The sequence below is a fragment of the Anthonomus grandis genome, chromosome 16 (genome assembly GCF_022605725.1).
Source record: "Anthonomus grandis grandis chromosome 16, icAntGran1.3, whole genome shotgun sequence".
In the NCBI taxonomy this organism is placed as follows: Eukaryota; Metazoa; Arthropoda; class Insecta; order Coleoptera; family Curculionidae; genus Anthonomus; species Anthonomus grandis.
Genome location: NC_065561.1, coordinates 123,593 through 143,630, shown reverse-complemented (window position 1 = coordinate 143,630; position 20,038 = coordinate 123,593). Strand labels below are relative to the sequence as shown.

Sequence of the window (20,038 nt, the reverse complement as noted above, 5' to 3'; positions counted from 1 at the left end):
TGTGTTGTCAGGATTTTTAGGAGTTGGCACCACTGTTAAATATTATATTGTAGCTCAAACGAAAATCGATGACGTAGGACTCGAAACAAAATACTATATTATTGAAAACTCGGAATGTAAATTCGATATTTTAATTGGTACAAATTTTACTGAGAATATAAATATTATGTATTATAGAATAAATAACTCCCTTATTTTTAAATATAAAGGCGATATTCCTACATGGTTGTCTAACATTCACCATGGAGAAATATCTTTTGAAGAATTAAGATTGTTACAAAAACTTTTACAGAAATTTAACATGTGTATGTTCCAAACATTAAATAGCTTAGGTAAAGCTCATTCGGTTACACTTTCAATAGAATTAACTTCTGAAAAACCAATAGTCCATAGAGCATATCGATGTGCAGAAAAAGATAAGGAAATTTATGGAAATATTATAAAAGAACTCTTAGATGCAAAAATTATTCAAGAAAGTAAATCTCCTTATTCTAGTCCCGTTCTGCTTGTAAATAAAAAGAATAACGAAAAAAGAATGGTAGTCGACTACAGGACGTTAAATAAAATTTCTGTTAAAAATACATTTCCAATGCCTGTAATTGAAGACATCATAGACACATTAACAGACCATAAATATTTTACCAACCTCGACTTGGCATCGGGATATCACCAAATTCCAATGCATGAAAACTCAATTCGTTACACGGCATTTGTAACGCCGGAAGGGCATTACGAGTATCGAAGAGTACCATTTGGGTTATGCAATGCCCCTTCAGTGTTTCAACAGTTCATGAACGAAATATTTTTGCCACTACGTCACTTTCATGTCATACCATATTTGGATGATATCCTCTTACCATCAAAAACAGTGATTGAAGGTATAGAAAAATTAGAAAAAGTTTTAGAAATAATTAAGCAATACGGTTTAACTATAAAACTTAGTAAATCAGCGTTTTTATTGAAAAAAGATAATTTGGAACACCCTGTAGCATTTTTCAGCAAACAAACAACCGATACCGAAAAAAACTACCATTCTTTTGAGCTGGAACTATTAGCAATAGTCAAAACTCTGGAAAAATTTAGATACTATTTAACAGGGCACGTTTTTACAATTTTTACTGACTGTAACGCGGTTAAAAACGCTTGGAACAAACAGAAAATCGTACCTCGAATTGCTCGCTGGATATTAACCTTGCAGGATTTTTCTTTCAATATATTACATAGACCGGGAACACAAATGCAGCACGTAGATGCATTAAGTCGCAATTTTACTGAAAGTGGTAACAGACAAATAGAGAACATTTTAGTTATTTCTGAAAACGACTTTTTAAGAGAAGCTCAAGATTTAGATGATAGTATTAAAGAATATTGCGATAGAAAAGGCATTAAGCTGTTCACAACAGCTGTTGGACTTCCTCGAGGTAATGGTCAAGTAGAACGCATGAATAAGACCATACTGGAGGCTCTCGCTACATCAACTGCTAATACAACGAGAGACGACTGGGACAGCAAAATACTACAAATTCAACAAGGAATAAATAACACGAAACACCGCATAACTCAACACTCACCCGCAAAGCTACTACTCGGTTATCCACTTAGAACTGACACTGACATTTACAATGTATTGGACGAAGAGATTATAGACGTTACAAAGATCCGGAAGCAAGCGGCCAAAAATCTCGAAGAAAACAGAGTCAGGCAAAACTTATCGTTTAATGGACATCGAACACCACCAAAATTTTATTCAGTGGGAGATGTCGTACTCACAAAAGTAACAAGCTTTCCGGCAAACAATGAAAGTAAAAAGTTACTTCCCAAATATAGAGGCCCTTTCAAAGTCATCGAGGTTTTACCTAACGACCGCTATCGAGTAAAGGAGGATATTCACTCAGAACGATCCAGTAGACCTTACACTGCTGTGGTTGGATTAGAGCAAATGAAGCCTTTAACTCTTCAGGAAAAATAATGTCGCAGGTAGGCAAAGATACTACTACTCTCTCTCCAAATAGTGACACTTGAAACAGTGAAGATCGTTAACCTCTTTGGCAAAATAGTAGCCCTCTTAGGCAAAACAGTCGCCCTCTTTGGCAAAATAGTAGCCCTCTTAGGCAAAACAGTCGCCCTCTTTGGCAAAATAGTAGCCCTCTTAGGCAAAACAGTCACCCTCTTTGGTAAAATAGTAGCCCTCTTAGGCAATGCAGTTGCTCTCTTTGACAAAGTAGTCGCCCTCTCTGGCAAAATAGGAATCGTCTTAGGCGAAACAGCAGATCTCTCAAGCAAAATAGTAACGCTCTTAGGCGAAACAGCCGCTCTCTTCGGGAAAATAGTAGCCCTCCCAGGCAAAATAGTAACTCTCTTAATCAGATTAGATTAAGATAAAAAAAAAAAAATGTTTTAATTCCAGGTACTCTTTATCTTTCGAGGACGAAAGAAGATCAGGATGGCCGTGACGTACTACCCTTCCTAACCCACCTCTGAAACTTAAAATATTCAACGACATGACTCACCTGATCGGATGTTTTTGGAATAACTCAGGCGATCGTCACATTCTTTAATATATTTCGCAGGGCGAGATAACAAAAGGGAATAGATATATTGGTTCGACTCGAAGTGATAAGACTTGCATAAATTAAGAATTATTATTTATTCAAAGTTATTGTTTGGGATATTTGTAAATATAATTGTTATTGGGAGATTGTGGCTTTATTCCTACATCGCTTAAACGCTCAGACTACACAAAATATTTGTTTTTTTTTCTTATTAACTTTTTCTAGTTTTAAGAATTAGTAATTAAGTGTTTGCCTGTATTGCAAATTAAAATATGGCCTATTTTCTATATTTTATAGTGTTGTTACACCCTTATTCAAAACCTTTTAAATTTTGCGATTTTATTTTTATATTAATTTCAGTTAAAGGTATCTATTTTTCAATATTTTTGTCCAAAAAAAGTGTACTTCACAGATCTAATAATAATAATAATAATAAATGCCTTTATATTACGAAAATAGTTACAAAAGTTATTATCCAAAAATGCGGCGAGATCTAGCCTGGGGCTACTCTATCTAACCGCACTGCTAACTTAACATACGAAACCATAACAATGTAAATAATAAATAAATTGAATAAGTTTTAACCATTACGAAAAATATACAGAAAAAAAAAAAGAAAAAAAAAAGAGAAGCCTAAAATTATAAGAAACCTAAAATAGAATTTTGCTTATATCACATGACGTAATTAATTATTAAAATAATTATAATTATATCTAGTTTATAAAAGAAAAAAGTAATTAGTGATATAACTTAAAATTAAATGAAATATATATTTTTTATATTTTAGTTATTAGTTCGCAGTATTAGAAAAGTAAGATTTGACAGCTTTTCGAAATAAGACAGCCGAGGTTTTAGCTTTAAGGTTATTTGGCAATGAATTATATACCTTAACCGCACTATAACTGAAAGACCCTTGGAATTTGGAAGTTCTATGATTTGGTATCAAAAGGTTTGCAGAGTGGCGCATTTCACGGCCATGTATGCTGTTATGACTGGATAATTTGTCATATAGATATTGGGGAAGTTTATTATGGAGTACCTTATAAACAAGAACAGCCATATTGATTTTATAACGTTCATCCAAATTCAACCAGCCAGAGGTATGAAATAACGGGGTGACGTGATCAAATTTTCTTCTATCGTAGCAAAACTTTAGGCAAGCATTTTGTAGCTTTTGTAGGCTTAACTTGTCCTTTTGAGCAAGAGCTGGCCAGAAGAGTACACTACCATAGCTAATTAAAGAGAGAACCAACGAATCACTTAATTTGAGTTTAACATCAGAAGATAAAATATCCTTATGCATGTATAGAATTCTCAATTTATAATAGGCTTTTTGTAAAATACTGGAAATATGTTTTACAAAATTAAGCTGATTATCAAGAAGAATGCCTAGGTTTCTTTCGCAGTCAGATGGTTGTATAATATTTCCATCGATAATAACATTTAAATTCAAATGATAAGATTTAGGCATTCCAAAAAGTAATAGTTTAGATTTAGTACCGTTGAGAGCCAGCCCATGAAAATTAGACACCTGTACAATTTGATTTAAATCGGTATTAATGCGTGCTAAGCCAGTATTCAGTTCATTTATTGGAAAAGCTGAGTAGAGTTGGACGTCATCTGCATATTGGTGAGACTTGCAGTTATGCAGGAATTCAGAAAAATCACAAGTATAAATCGAAAATAGTAGTGGCCCCAAAATGCTGCCTTGAGGAACTCCCTGATTAATATTTAAATATTCTGAAAAGGTGGAATTTAAGCGCACTCTTTGCTTTCTATTACTTAAGTAATCACAAAGTAGACTCAGCGCCGACTCATGTAATCCAAAATATCTTAGTTTGGTAAGAAGAAGAGAGTGATCCAGAGTATCAAACGCTTTGCTATAGTCCAGCAGCACTAATGCAGTAACCTCTCTATTATCCAAAGCACTAAAAATATCATCACATACATGCAATAGTGCTGTCATGGTACCATGCTGCGATCGAAACCCTGACTGAGTACTAGGAATTATGGAATTAAGTCTAAAAAAATCATTTAATTGCATATACATGGCCTTTTCCAATATTTTAGAAAGGGTTGGCAATATACTTATAGGTCGATAATGAGAAAATTCCGTAGGGGTATTATTTTTTGGGATGGGCAGTAAATCAGCATTCTTCCATTCAGATGGAAATTTTGATAATACAAGTGCTTTATTAATTATAAAAGTTATATAGGGTGTTAAATAAGGAACTAAAAGTGAAATTATTTTAATGCCCATGCCATCAGAACCAGTTGCAGTAGATTTTATACTACAAATTATTTTTTCAACTTGCTTTTCAGAAACTTCTTTAAATTGAAATAGTTTCTTAACATTAGGGTGTACTTTATTGGTATACTTAAGGCCATTATTAGTGCATACCGTATTTACCTTGGGAATGCTATTAATAAAAAAAGAATTAAGTCCATCAGGTGTGTTTCGAGAATCGTTAATAATTGTGGAAGGAGAAACTTTAGATGTTATGTTAAGAGAATTCAATGTTTTCCAAAAACAAGTAGGGTTAGATTTAAATTGTTCATTCAAGTAGGCTTTCTTTTCGCTACGTACTGCACCCGTTACAAAATCCTAATTTGTTTGTATTCATTAAGCGCAGCATCAGTTTTTAGTTTCTTATACTTCGTGAGGGCTTTTTGTCTAAGTTTCATCATAAATCGTATATTGTCAGTAATCCATGGAGCTTTATTTTTAGTGAACTTGGAGGTTTTAAAGGGCGCATGAATATCAAATACATCAATTACGTTTTTTTGGAAAAAAGTTAACATTTCATCAATATCAGTAAAGTTAAATATATTTTGCCAGTTAATTTTTAAAATGTCATTAAGAAAATCTACGAAATCAAAATTTGAATAGTCCCTGTAAGTACGTAAAGACTTTGGTGTACGGGTTTTTTCAAGTTTCAACTTACTTAATACTAAACAATGATCGGATATGTCATCCATATTAATAACCTGCACATCCGTGATTAAGCCAGGAGCCGAAGTAACAAGAACATCAATTAACTTGGCTCCAATGTTTGAAATTCGAGTTGGAGACTGAACCACTTGGGTTAAATTATATTTATTTAAAAGACTGTTAACACAAATATATCCAGGGCTGCCAGTATCCAACATATCTACATTCAAATCTCCCCCAAAACTACATTATCAGAATGAGTTAAAAAACTAACTATAGAATTTTCCAAATCGTCCAAACAAGAACCAAGATTAATAGATGGTGGTCGGTAAAGTGAACCAAAGATTATAACTTTGCCATTAATTTTTGCGCGGAACCATATTTGCTCTAAAGCACTAATTTGTGGTGGGGCGTCTAAAACTTCAAATTTTAAAGAACTACGTATACAAAAAGCGACACCACCGCCACGTCCATTTCTATCTTTACGAATAATATTGTAATTAGAAAGATTAATACCACCGTTTTTAATCGAATCGTTTAACCAAGTTTCGGATAGTCCAATTATATCATATTCCTCGGCCTCCACAAACTCGTAAAAGCTGTCAAACTGTGAACAAAGTGAACGTACATTAAAGTGAGAAAAATAATAATTATTTTTGTTGCATGCTTCAGACATATATACATTTTAGAAGCATTAAAGTTTTCTCCGCCAACTACGATACAGTAAAATAACCAATATGCTATATATGTAATAATATAGTATTCTTTAAAAAAACCGAACAATCCATATAATATGTATATCTTGTAAATAAATACAAAAATCACCTAATAAAAAAAAAACAACTTTGCGAAAAAAACTAAATTATATGCATTCTTTACGTTTGAAAAGCCAAGTAGTTTTATATATAGAGATATACCGTAACTATTCTAACGATAACCTTATTTTACATCGTCAATTTTATTAATACATATTTTTTGTGAAGTTGCCGGGTTCCAGCGAAATATCTTACCAGATGTGGACCAGACGTTATTGTAACCATATTTTCGTTTAGCTTCCAGAAGCAAATGGTATCTACGAGACGTTAAATCTTCAAACAAGGATACGGGATGATTTTTCAGCATTTTCTTCTGCATAAAAATCTGGTTCCTTTTAATATTGCTAATTAAACCGGCTATAATTGGGGAAGGGTGATCATCGTTGCCTTTAGGAAGACGAAAGACATAATTGAAATCATCAATGCTACATGAGACGCCTAACTTTTCTTGAAAGAATTTCGATAGATCAACACCCAGGTCTTCATTCGCCAACTCTCTAAAGCCGCAAATTCTTAGGGAATTTCGTTTTGAAGCTTGCTCCAGATCATCCAAACGAGTTTTGACGTTATCGATTTCTTTACTGTTGTTTGTTACCGAATCTTCCATCTTCTTAATCGCATCACAGAGCCTGTTTAACTTCACAGACAGTTGCTTTAAAATTGATTCTACGGTGTACAATAATAATTTAGCATCTAGCCAGAAAAAACCGGGTATGCGAGAACACAATAGACGCATTCTTTTTAGTGATAAGAACCAAAACAGTCCCAAAAGTTTACATTTTGATTTGATCTATTAGATTAAAATAAGAAGAACTTAGATTGTCTATATCCGTTCTTTTATTTACCGCATTATTATGTTTTTTTATGTTTATCATTTGGGCTAGAAGTCTCTTTTTAAAAAGCTGCTGTTGGCCCATAATTGTAGTCTTGCCAAAATTAAAATTGTGTCCTGTATTCATTTTGTGCTTGAGGCAGCGCCTATACGAACATGAGTATGATTGTAGGAATTTAGCCCTTATAAAAAAAACCCTACTGCTTTAGCTGAGCACAAAATGAATATAGGACACAATTTTAATTTTGGCAAGACTACAATTATGGGCCAACAGCAGCTTTTTAAAAAGAGACTTCTAGCCCAAATGATAAACATAAAAAAACATAATAATGCGGTAAATAAAAGAACGGATATAGACAATCTAAGTTCTTCTTATTTTAATCTAATAGATCAAATCAAAATGTAAACTTTTGGGACTGTTTTGGTTCTTATCACTAAAAAGAATGCGTCTATTGTGTTCTCGCATACCCGGTTTTTTCTGGCTAGATGCTAAATTATTATTGTACACCGTAGAATCAATTTTAAAGCAACTGTCTGTGATACAACCCATCAATTTAAACCGTTTTTGTTAAAAAAACAATATTTTATATATTCTATGTTACCTGTGTGTCCTGTAAACATGATTTTTTATGACAAGCAAAATCACACTGTTATGTAAGCAATTTTATCATTTTTTTTTTTGTTGTGTGATTTTTTTTAATTCAAATCTAAGATTTTGTTGTTTTTTTTTTTTTTGTTTTTCTGTTTTTTTCTTTTTTGGTGGTATCAACATAACCCCAAAAAGTTAAATTTTGTTTATATATAATAATCCTTTTTTATTGTGTCTTTTTTGTTACCTTAGGGCCCTGATGAAGCAATAAAATTATTGCGAAACGTTGGCCAGTACATAAAGTGACGTTTGTTTTTATTCCTTCGATCCCATCCCACAACTAAACTCAAGATTTCATACCTATAGGATTGCAACTAGAATTTATTTACGTGAAACCTACTTATATCTTAAAATTTGTTCCATATATTTTTTGTATCTTAGTTTTCAGTTAATTAAGTGCAACGGGCTTTTTATTTAAAAACTTGACCCTCTTGAACACAAAATGGAGGAAACATAATGTTTGTTGGAATTATAACTTGTATTAAACTTTGTTGGTAATTTTGTAAAAATAGCTTTTTATATATATTTATGTATTAATTTTTGTCTCAAAAACATATTTTGGTAAGTAATTATTTATTTATAAAATTTAACTTTTAAGAAATTTCAATATGCCTCCACCCTTAAGTATATCACTTATCACTTGACCACCACATAAATGACACCGTGTTGTATGTTCAAAAAAAATAATAAAAACATAGTTGGCAGCATCATCCCATATCTTAAAAAAATATCCAACACGGCCGCGTAACCGGAGATTCCAGCGTTGTTGAAAACCTGACTCAAAGAAGCCAAAAGCCAAGTCCACGCAGCTAAAATAAATCGTTCCTAGATTTAACGCTTTGCGGCAGCACCACACGGTGCACGAAACTGAACGGCAATCCGATAGTCGACCGGGTACACTTTTTAACACAGGATTGCCTATCTTCCCAAATATTCAATCAACGGTATCGCACTTGCATATCCGATTACTCCTTCTAGTACTTCCCATAAGAACTCAATGAGTACAAGAGAGAAAGCTAGTTAAGAAAAAGCTTTTTAAACTAATTCAATGAAAATGTATCCTTTCCTAACCTAATATTTTAATTTTTTTTAAATTTATATAGTAGGCCATAACAAAATGACATTAGTCGGTTAAACTTGATAAAATGAAAGGATACATTTTCATTGAATTTAAAAAAAAACTATATTAAATACAGAGTATATTATAGCTTCAGTTTATATAAAATCAATTTATTTGAAAATCGCATTGACATCTCTTTCTCTCTTGCACTCATGGAGTTCTTAAGGGAAGTACTATAAGGAGTAATCGGACATGCAAGTACGATACCTTATTTTAAAGGCAATTAAAAATACTTTTTAAAAATGAGAAAAACCAATAATTTTTTTTTTGGGTTACGTTGTAGAACATAAAAAGTGGCAATGAAAAACTGTTTTTAGTTTTCTGATGTCTCTTTAAATAAAGTCGGTAGAAGGTAAAAACGATTTTGACAGTTTTCGATTTTTTTCGGATAACTCCGGAAGTATCCGCAATTTTAAAATTTGTTAAACGTCATTTTATTAAGCTCGAAATTACGCAACTTTGCCTCCATTTAACCGACCCCGTAATTCTTACTATATATAACACTATATTTCGTAACTAACACTACCTTTTTTACATTTACCATTTTTTTTACAGGGTGGTCTACACAAGGTAAGGGGGTCATAAAAATATAAGGAAGGAAGGACTCTGTACATGTTTTACCTCTCTATATATTTGCATTCGATTTTTAGTTAACAATTTTGTATGTTAAAAATTTCAATCAGAATAAGTTGAAAATACATTTTCAAATTACTAAAACTCCTTGTATATTTTTTTATGAATGTTTTATTATTTTTAAACGTAATATAAACATTTTGTCCAGGTAGTTCAGGTCAAATCCTAAAGGTCAAACTTTGGTAATAGAAACAATAGAACGTCTATTAAAAATTTGAGGTAAGCGCCTGCTGCCCATTAAAAATGTTGCTATAAATTCTAATTTGTTTTTTTCCAGATTTAAATTCTGCTTGGACAAATCCAGAGTTAATGATAACATGGAATCAGCCCTTAAGGGCCTGTAAACCAGCAAAGAGTCACCTTCCTCCTTGTTTTTTTAACAGAAGTACTTCTCTTTTTCAGGTGCTTCCAGACTTCCACGGTACCCTACCTGGACCGAATTCACCTTCAATCCATAAGGTACCTCATTTAAAATTGGAACTTTCTGAATAAATTTAATGTAATACAAATATTTTCTTCCAGGAGGTCACATCCCGGTATTAAATTGGGCTCCTGTTATATAAAACCATCAGATGAAATCATTGAGGTAACTTCTTCTCTCCTGACCATCAAAAATTACATCATAAATAAATGTTTTTTCCATTTTTAAGCTGACGTGGTACAAATCCAGAGTTGACCCCCAAGGACCATAAAAAATTAACGCCATCCAGCTTGGAAGAGGACCACGCAAACAAATAAAGTCCCTCAGAAGATCCAGACTTGTGACGTTCACTATTTGTTTTTGGGACTTAATACTGTAGTAGTTCTCTTTTCAGATGGACGTGGCTTACCCCCTACTATGAGTCATGCTAAACTGACACTTTTGGATAAAACAAATGACACATGAACATTTTTTCCAGGTGACTGAAGCCCCTCTAATCAAAAGACTTCGGCGATAGGAACCAAAGGAGCCCGCCACAATTTTTGTGGTAAGTTGTTACCCTTGACTTAATCCTGTTGTTCTTCAGTTAAATTAATTACTCCCTTCTTGCAGGTATCCAGAGGTACCCTTCTATGGCCACGAAGACTCCTTAAAGGGATTTAGGGATTAGTGAGTGAAGTAAGTAAATCTCTTAACAAAATATCCTTTTTCTTATCAATATATTTTTTTTAATTTTCTTTTTCTTTGTTTTAGTGAGTGACTAAATGAACAGTATAGTAGTATAGTGTAGTATCAAAAGAGGGGGTAGCAGATCTGGTTGGCGTTATAGTCTCTTCCCTGGGGACTTGTCTCTACGCGGGCAAAGTCCTCAGGACGTGGACAGAAGAGGACCTGTGAAGTAGGCGATAAGGTGGCGGAATATACCTTGGAAAGGTGAGTTGGTTTAATTTTTACTTAAAAGCCCTCCACCTAACACCACAAAGTTTGTTCCCTATTTAATTGATAACATATAATTAACGTGTTATTTTTTATTGTTTCAGGTATCTACTAGGGTCCATACAGGTAAGCCAATTCATTACTATGCATGACTTAAGTTTGAAAATCAGAAAATCTTAATAAAAAACTAAATTCGATGGCGAACTGTTTGGTTCGTTACTGGATTTAGATTCTTAATGAATTGACAATAATAATGACTGAATTGATAATAATACTAAAATACCAATCACAGATATTTTTTTTATTGGATTTTCAAACTTAAACAGAAAAGTCCTTAGATAAGGACTTAGATAAAAGTAGAAATACACACAGACACACATTTGCCCACCTTGTCTTTAACCCTGATGAGCAGTTTCCCTGGGACACCCTGTAAAAGCCCACCCTGTCATTTTCTCTTTCAGCTTTTCCTTAACACACACCTACACGGGGTAAAACATGAGAAAAATCCGGGTTCTTTTCTCGTGGTTTGCCCTGTAAAATTTTTTTTTTACATTTCCATGCTTAGGGGTGCCAAAACTTCCCCTAAGTCATGTCCGGAGGTGCCAAAATCTCCTACATTACTTTTTTCCATTCTTATAAAATAATGAAATCTCTTCAATATCTGTATCCCCTTCAGTTCCTTAATGTTCAGCGTAAGTTTTTATGGTGATCATTGAATGCTGAGGGGTGATTTTTCACTTTTTGGTGACGTCAGTTGATGGGGGAAGCAGTGATGTCTTTGGAAACTGGAGGTGCCAAAAAATCCTCCATCGTTGTCGTGGAGTCCGGAGCCCTTCAGGTCGGACTCCGTTTGCGTTTGGTTTTTCGTAAAGGTTCATACGCTTTAACAATTAAATTATTAATTAACTTAAAAAAAATATGGGGAAAATCATCCATCCAAACACACATTTACTAATCAAGACGTCTCTTTCAGGTTTTCTCTTTCAGCTCGTCCATCTACGGGGTTTAGAGTGTCCAAACCAGAATTAAGTTTCCTTCGGTTGTCTTTGAGAGCCACTGATTTGGCCGCATCATTCTTTCCATCTCTTCAATTCTCAGGATCATCCAATATGCAGTACCTCCGGTACTTATTTTTTGGATATTGTTCGTTATATGTCTTTGGAAAAACTCTTTCCATCATTTTTCTACTTAACGGAGCCTCCGTTGGGGCTCCATTGCTGTCCACTCATCCACTTTTTCACTATTGATTGGTAACTCCCACCTTTCCTCGTTTGTGAAGTGTGATCCGCTGGATCCGTCGCCAGCGTCGATCTCCCACTGCACGATCGGTTTTCCCGATCGTGATGATGTCGGAGATCCCGGTCGAAACCCGTTCGTCGATCTCCCTCCGCGTTATTGAAGATTCGCTGAAATCCGTCGATCGGCGTTCGTGATCTTCGTCGTCGGTCGTCGTATATTTCCGTCGGTTGTTTCGGATCTATGGGAGTCTTGCTTTATTTTATGTTGTATTTTATTGTATTTCATGTTTGGACGGAATTAATATTTTAAGTCTGTAAAGGTTTTTTTTTATAAATATTTAGATTTTTTTTTTTAAACAGAAATGAAAAACCATGTCAAAGTGAACCTTTATGAAGCCAAATTGCAAACCATTTTTCACTAGATAAGTTAGGGGGTTTTTCCTGATGACATTGAGGTGGAAATGCCTCTTTGAATCAGGAATTTCATTTTTTCTAACAAAATTTCTTATTTTATTATTAAAATATTTCTCTTTTAAACTAAATTTAATTACATTTTTAAATTTAAACTAAAATTTAAAATTGCACTAATTTATCAAAAAAATTAATTAATTAATTACAAATTTAATAAATAAAAATGGAATGTCTCTACTTTTTAATAATTTCTAAATTTGGAAATAAGATAGAGGATGCAATGCCTCTATCGATTCCCGCTTGAGTTAGAAAGCTTTAGGGCGTTTCTTAGACTAGGTTTGGAAGTTCTGTCTTCCTCAAAACTTAAAACCAAATAAACCATAAATAAATAAATAAAACATATATAAACATATAAAATAAAAAACAGGGTGTCCCATTAAGATTAAATGTATTAAATTAATAATAAAATTACAATCAATACATGCCCATTTTTGGCCTCAAAAACGGACGTCGAAAACGACTTTTTCAGGATTTTCAAAGTGCTCCCATTCCCTTAGTTCTGCTCGGATCCTGTTATAACCCGGTGTTTTCGTAATCTAGGTGACCCAAATAAGACGCTGGTATAATTAGTTTGATTTCGAAAAAAATCAATTTTTGAAAAAATTCGATACGGGGAGATATACCCGAAAAATGAAAAAACCCAAATTTTGAAGGTCGATATCTCGGTTTCTATAGGAGCTATCGGGAAAATTCCAACGGATTTGTCTTAGTTTCGTCATTCTGAATTCAACGAGATCATCCGCAAGGTCGTAGCTTTTACGATAGCCGGGATATGGCAGTTTTGATGCTCATTTTTGGCCTCAAAAACGGACGTCGAAAACGACTTTTTCAAGATTTTTAAAGTGCTCTCATTCCCTTAGTTCTGCTCGGATCCTGTTATAACCCGGTGTTTTCGTAATCTAGGTGATCAGAATAAGACGCTGGTATACTTAGTTTGACTTCGAAAAAAATCAATTTTTGGTAACAAAATTCGATACGGGGGGGTATACCCGAAAAATGAAAAAACCCAAACTTTGAAAGCTCATATCTCGACTTCTATGGGAGCTATCGGGAATATTCTAACAATTTTGTCTTAGTTTCGTCCTTCTGAATCCAACGAGACCATCCGCAAGGTCGTAGCTTCTACGAGAGCCGAGATATAGCATTTTTGTAGCCCATTTTTGGCCTCAAAAACGGACGTCGAAAACGACTTTTTCAGGATTTTCAAAGTGCTCTCATTCCCTTAGTTCTGCTCGGATCCTGTTATAACCCGGTGTTTTCGTAATCTAGGTGATCAGAATAAGACGCTGGTATACTTAGTTTGATTTCGAAAAAATCAATTTTTGGTGAAAAAATTCGATACGGAGGGGTATACCCGAAAAATGAAAAAACCCAAACTTTGAAGACTCATATCTCGGCTTCTATGGGAGCTATCGGGAAAATTCCAAGAATCTAATCTTAGTTTCGTCCTTCTGAATCCAACGAGACCATCCGCAAGGTCGTAGCTTCCACGAGAGCCGAGATATGGCATTTTTGTAGCCCATTTTTGGCCTCAAAAACGGACGTCGAAAACGACTTTTTCAGGATTTTCAAAGTGCTCTCAATCCCTTAGTTCTGCTCGGATCCTGTTATAACCTGCTGTTTTCGTAATCTAGGTGATCAGAATAAGACGCTGGTATACTTAGTTTGATTTCGAAAAAATCAATTTTTGGTGAAAAAATTCGATACGGGGGGGTATACCCGAAAAATGAAAAAACCTAATTTTTGAAGACTCATATCTCAGCTTCTATGGAAGCTATCGGGAAAATTCCAACGGTCTTGTCTTAGTTTCGTCCTTCTGAATCCAACGAGACCATCCGCAAGGTCGTAGCTTCTACGAGAGCCGAGATATAGCATTTTTGTAGCCCATTTTTGGCCTCAAAAACGGACGTCGAAAACGACTTTTTCAGGATTTTCAAAGTGCTCTCATTCCCTTAGTTCTGCTCGGATCCTGTTATAACCCGGTGTTTTCGTAATCTAGGTGATCAGAATAAGACGCTGGTATACTTAGTTTGATTTCGAAAAAATCAATTTTTGGTGAAAAAATTCGATACGGAGGGGTATACCCGAAAAATGAAAAAACCCAAACTTTGAAGACTCATATCTCGGCTTCTATGGGAGCTATCGGGAAAATTCCAAGAATCTAATCTTAGTTTCGTCCTTCTGAATCCAACGAGACCATCCGCAAGGTCGTAGCTTCCACGAGAGCCGAGATATGGCATTTTTGTAGCCCATTTTTGGCCTCAAAAACGGACGTCGAAAACGACTTTTTCAGGATTTTCAAAGTGCTCTCAATCCCTTAGTTCTGCTCGGATCCTGTTATAACCTGCTGTTTTCGTAATCTAGGTGATCAGAATAAGACGCTGGTATACTTAGTTTGATTTCGAAAAAATCAATTTTTGGTGAAAAAATTCGATACGGGGGGGTATACCCGAAAAATGAAAAAACCCAAACTTTGAAGGCTCATATCTCAGCTTCTATGGGAGCTATCGGGAAAATTCCAACGGTTTTGTCTTAGTTTCGTCATTTTGAATCCAACGAGACCATTTGCAAGGTCGTAGCTTCTACGAGAGCTGGCATTCGAGACGAGATATGGCATTTTTGTAGCCAATTTTTGGCCTCAAAAACGAGGTCGAAAAAATACTCGATTTCTTAGTTCTGCTCAGATTCCCTTATAACCCGGTATTTTCGTGATCTACTTGATGAGAATAATCCGCTGTTATAGTTAGTTGGAATTCGAATAAAAAAAAATTATGAAAAAATTTGAAAGGGGGGGGTATATAATTTCTTACTGATAAAGAGTGTGGGGCGGGTGGGGGATATGGGTTGACTCACTCGTTCACATGTGACTGTACCTTTTATTCTCCAGCTCTCTCTGCAACGACCAGGACTAACTTCTCTTTCTAAAAATGACCGAAACAGTGGTGGGGGACGTATGTGCAGACATGTAGCACACTTTGTCATGGATCGTCTCCTTTATGGGCCCAGTATTCGGTCGGACCTGATACCTCAGTGGACGGTAGTGGTCGCTTTCTTTACCTACTTGATCAACGACAATGTAGAGAGCAAACAGGCGGTTTTAATAGAAAACCTATTGGAGATGATTTTGGATGTTCAGCTGGACCAGAGCTGCTGGGTGCGGAAGATCGGGGTATGCCCCGGAGAATTTGAATAAGGAACTCGTGGTGCGGTACTGCAATCAGATACTGGGCATTTTAATGAACTGTTTGGATTATCACAATTTGGGGTAAGTTTCTTAACTTTTCTCAAAAATCTTTTATAACTCTGGTATTTCTTGTTTTACGATTAAATATCGTTCATTATGATTTGTTCTGTTTTTGATCGGAAATTCGGTGCAAAATTTTTTTTTTTAATATTACATCTAGATTTCGAGAAAATAAAGATAAACTGTTTAAAGGCTTTTTTCAATTTTCTGGAAAACTGTTAGACTTAAAAATCTTTTTTTTATTGAATCTGATGGGCATTGAGGTTCCAAACAACTTTTGTTAATACAATTTTTTTTCTGCAACCAATATTTTTCCCGAAAAAAAATAAAAACCGATTTTATGAGTAATTTTCCAGGGATAACCCTTTGCATTTTTGAGAAAGACTTTTTGCGTATAACTTTTTTTTGGTGCATTTTTCGAAAAGTTTTATATAATTTTTTTAAAGTGTTTTAAATGGTCTATCGATTTGCCAAAAAAAAATATTTTTTTTTTCAATTTTTCAAAAATTTCAAAAACCTCCCATAACTCCTTTATTTTTCGTTTTACGGTTAAATGTTATTCTTTGTACTTTGTTCTATTTTTAATTTGGAACAAAAAGTGTCTATAAAAATTTTGAAAATTAAAAAAATTTATCAAACCCGTAGTTCTTTCTTAAATATATAATGTAGCGGAACGACCTCTAAATTTGCTATAGTTCGTTCTATTAGAATATCGGGCGTCTTAAATATTTTATTTATTTGTGGAAATGTATGACATTCTTTAAACCCTACATTTCTGCTTGGAGTATACTTATGATTATTACTTCGTTTATCACACTTCGTTTACATTATTTAATAAAGAAGTATGGCGCTTTTGACTCCGTGGTTCCGTTAAAAGGTTTTAATCCGGGTCAGTGCTTTTATTATTAATAGGTAAGGTTACGACTGTCCTGTTTCTTGGCTAGCAATTTATGTTATCTATTTTGTTATTAAAAGGTGTTAAAACTAAGCCCATAACTGAGGTGAATTAACTGAGATTTCCCGACATAAGTGGTTTCTTTGACATACGAACCCTCTTTTCTCTCTCTCATCTCTCATCTCTCTTTTTTTCTCTCGCACTTTGGCTACTGCTACTTCTCTTCTCCTTCTTCTTCCTCTTTTTTAAATGCCTGGACAAAATTATTGATTTTTTACAAGCAGTTGAGCCCATAGTTTCTTCTGCTTCTTCTTTTTCTTCTTCTTCTTCTCCCTCTTCTTCTTTAAAAACCTCTAATACCTGGATTCCGTTTACATATACTTACTTTGAATAAATCTCTACCATAAGAATTACAAATAAAACATCTAATTTTGACAGTGACAATTTATTAATTGATTGATTTTATTGACCGGCAAGCTTTTCTGTGATTATCACAGACTTTGTTTCTGGTGATCAAATCTCGATATGGATTTTAATGAGTTTTTAGTCCACATTATCAATATTGTCCATTTTCTAAGTCAATTCAGTAAAAATTCCAGGATTTATTTCTTAATAAATAAATAGGACCCGAAGAAATAACTGGACAACGAGCTACTCAACTGTAGGTTCCTTGAAAGGTTCACCTCTTAATTTAATCATTTACAAAATGATCGACCTATTCTTCCTTATCTAGGAACGAAAGCGAGCTGATCCTGGAGTCCCCGCAATCCTTCTCGAAACTCCTGAACAGTTTGCCAGAGTTGAACAGTTGCCACAAATTCAGTTCCTTTCAAGTTACCGGAGCAGTGAGGATCAAGTTGCTATTCAGTCAAGAGGATCCAGGTCTAAGGAGATCCTCGATCCAGTTATTAGGAGATCTGGCAACATCCCTTGGCCAGGAGACCAATTTTGAGGCATTCAAGGATCGAGTGAGATCCAAGGGAACCTCATCACTTTACTCTTGCATCTATGCAATCCAGACGTGTATGTTGTCAAGGTATGACTTTTTTGGATCATTTTACTCACTTAACTCATGCATGGACCCCATTTAGGCCTGTAAAAGTACGATCCAGAAGGTTGGCCCTTATCTAGATTATCCGGAGGTAAACCGCATGATCCAGGAGTGTTTGGGCGACGACACCGACTTGATGTTCATGGATTTTATTAAGGAATTAATTAAACGCATAGTAAGTAAATGGCAGCACCTTAAATGTAATATTCATGCAGTTTGTCTGTGATCTATTTTGAATTTAATTAAGGATTTATGGAATCAATGATATCAAGGTTATTTGGGGATCAAATCGAGGACGAGTTGGTTTAAAGGTGGTGTCTAAGGGCCAATCCCGCCCTTGTCATCGGTTTGTTCTACACCGAACTACTACCCGAGAATAAACCGAAAGTTTCACTAGAATCTGTCTGTGATAAACTGATCAGACTGATGCAAGACGAGTCAGAAGAAGTTAGGATTAAGGCAAGTCAAGCTATATCGTGTTTGTTTTGAAAATAAATTTTGCATAACTTTTTTGTTAAAATTAAAGATAGAGCTTTTATTTAAAAACTGTCAAGTACTTTTGAAAAAGGGGCACCTTGCACATAATTATCAAAATTGAAAAAATTATAGTTTTTGAGAAAAATCGAAATTTCGGTTTTTTACAATTAACATGTACTTTTTTAGATCGAAAATGTTGCATAACTTTTTTGTTATTAAAGATAAAGCTTTCATTTAAAAACAGTCAAGTACTCCTGGCAAAGGGGCACCTTGCACATAATTATCAAAATTAAAAAAATTATAGTTTTTTGAGAAAAATTGAAATTTTGATTTTTTACCATTAACATGTACTTTTTTAGATCGAAAATTTTGCATAACTTTTTTGTTATTAAAAATATAGAGCTTTCATTTAAAAACTGTCAAGTACTCCTTGCAAAGGGGCACCTTGTACGTAATAACCAAAAACTAAAAAAATTGTAGTTTTTGAAAAAAATCGAAATTTCGGTTTTTTACAATTAACTTGTACTTTCTTAGATCGAAAATTTTGCATAACTTTTTTGTTATTAAAGATAAAGCTTTCATTTAAAAACTGCCAAGCACTCCTGGCAAAGGGGCACCTTGTACGTAATAATCAAAAACTAAAAAAATTATAGTTTTTGAGAAAAATCGAAATTTCGATTTTTTACAATTAACATGTACTTTTTTGGATCGAAAATTTTGAATAACTTTTTTGTTATTAAAGATAGAGCTTTCATTTAAAAACTGTCAAGTACTCCTAGCGAAAAGGCACCTTGCACATAATTATTAAAATTAAAAAAATTAAAGTTTTTGAGAAAAATCGAAATTTCGGTTTTTTACAATTAACATGTACTTTTTTAGATCGAAAATTTTGCATAACTTTTTTGTTATTAAAGATATAGCTTTCATTTAAAAACAGTCAAGTACTCCTAGTGAAGGGGCACCTTGCACATAATTATCAAAATTTAAAAAATTATAGTTTTTGAGAAAAATCGAAATTTCGGTTTTTTACAATTAACATGTACTTTTTTGGATAGAAAATTTTGCATAACTTTTTTGTTATTAAAGATAGAGCTTTCATTTAAAAACAGTCAAGTACTCCTAGTGAAGGGGCACCTTGCACATAATTATCAAAATTTAAAAAATTATAGTTTTTGAGAAAAATCGAAATTTCGGTTTTTTACAATTAACATGTACTTTTTTAGATCGAAAATTTTGCATAACTTTTTTGTTATTAAAGATATAGCTTTCATTTAAAAACAGTCAAGTACTCCTAGTGAAGGGGCACCTTGCACATAATTATCAAAATTTAAAAAATTATAGTTTTTGAGAAAAATCGAAATTTCGGTTTTTTACAATTAACATGTACTTTTTTAGATCGAAAATTTTGCATAACTTTTTTGTTATTAAAGATAGAGCTTTCATTTAAAAACAGTCAAGTACTCCTAGTGAAGGGGCACCTTGCACATAATTATCAAAATTTAAAAAATTATAGTTTTTGAGAAAAATCGAAATTTCGGTTTTTTACAATTAACATGTACTTTTTTAGATCGAAAATTTTGCATAACTTTTTTGTTATTAAAGATATAGCTTTCATTTAAAAACAGTCAAGTACTCCTAGTGAAGGGGCACCTTGCACATAATTATCAAAATTTAAAAAATTATAGTTTTTGAGAAAAATCGAAATTTCGGTTTTTTACAATTAACATGTACTTTTTTAGATCGAAAATTTTGCATAACTTTTTTGTTATTAA

At 33.7% G+C, this 20,038-nt stretch overlaps 3 long non-coding RNA genes across 3 annotated transcripts in view; all 3 read left to right on the top strand.

Moving 5' to 3' along the window:
• The first annotated feature begins 10,198 nt into the window (after window positions 1–10,198).
• On the top strand, window positions 10,199–10,879 carry LOC126746004 (uncharacterized). The gene is made up of 3 exons (XR_007663774.1): window positions 10,199–10,501; window positions 10,567–10,632; window positions 10,708–10,879. It is a non-coding gene; the product is annotated as an uncharacterized LOC126746004 (long non-coding RNA).
• A 4,618-nt stretch (window positions 10,880–15,497) lies between these two features.
• The window catches only part of LOC126745719 (uncharacterized), a 28,165-nt gene continuing 23,624 nt past the window's right edge, over window positions 15,498–20,038 (top strand). Inside the window, exon 1 of the long non-coding RNA XR_007663639.1 lies at window positions 15,498–15,864. This is a non-coding gene — a long non-coding RNA (uncharacterized LOC126745719). The remainder of the gene's footprint in view (window positions 15,865–20,038) is intronic.
• On the top strand, window positions 17,486–18,231 carry LOC126745721 (uncharacterized). Its single transcript, XR_007663656.1, has 3 exons — window positions 17,486–17,774; window positions 17,830–17,964; window positions 18,037–18,231. It is a non-coding gene; the product is annotated as an uncharacterized LOC126745721 (long non-coding RNA).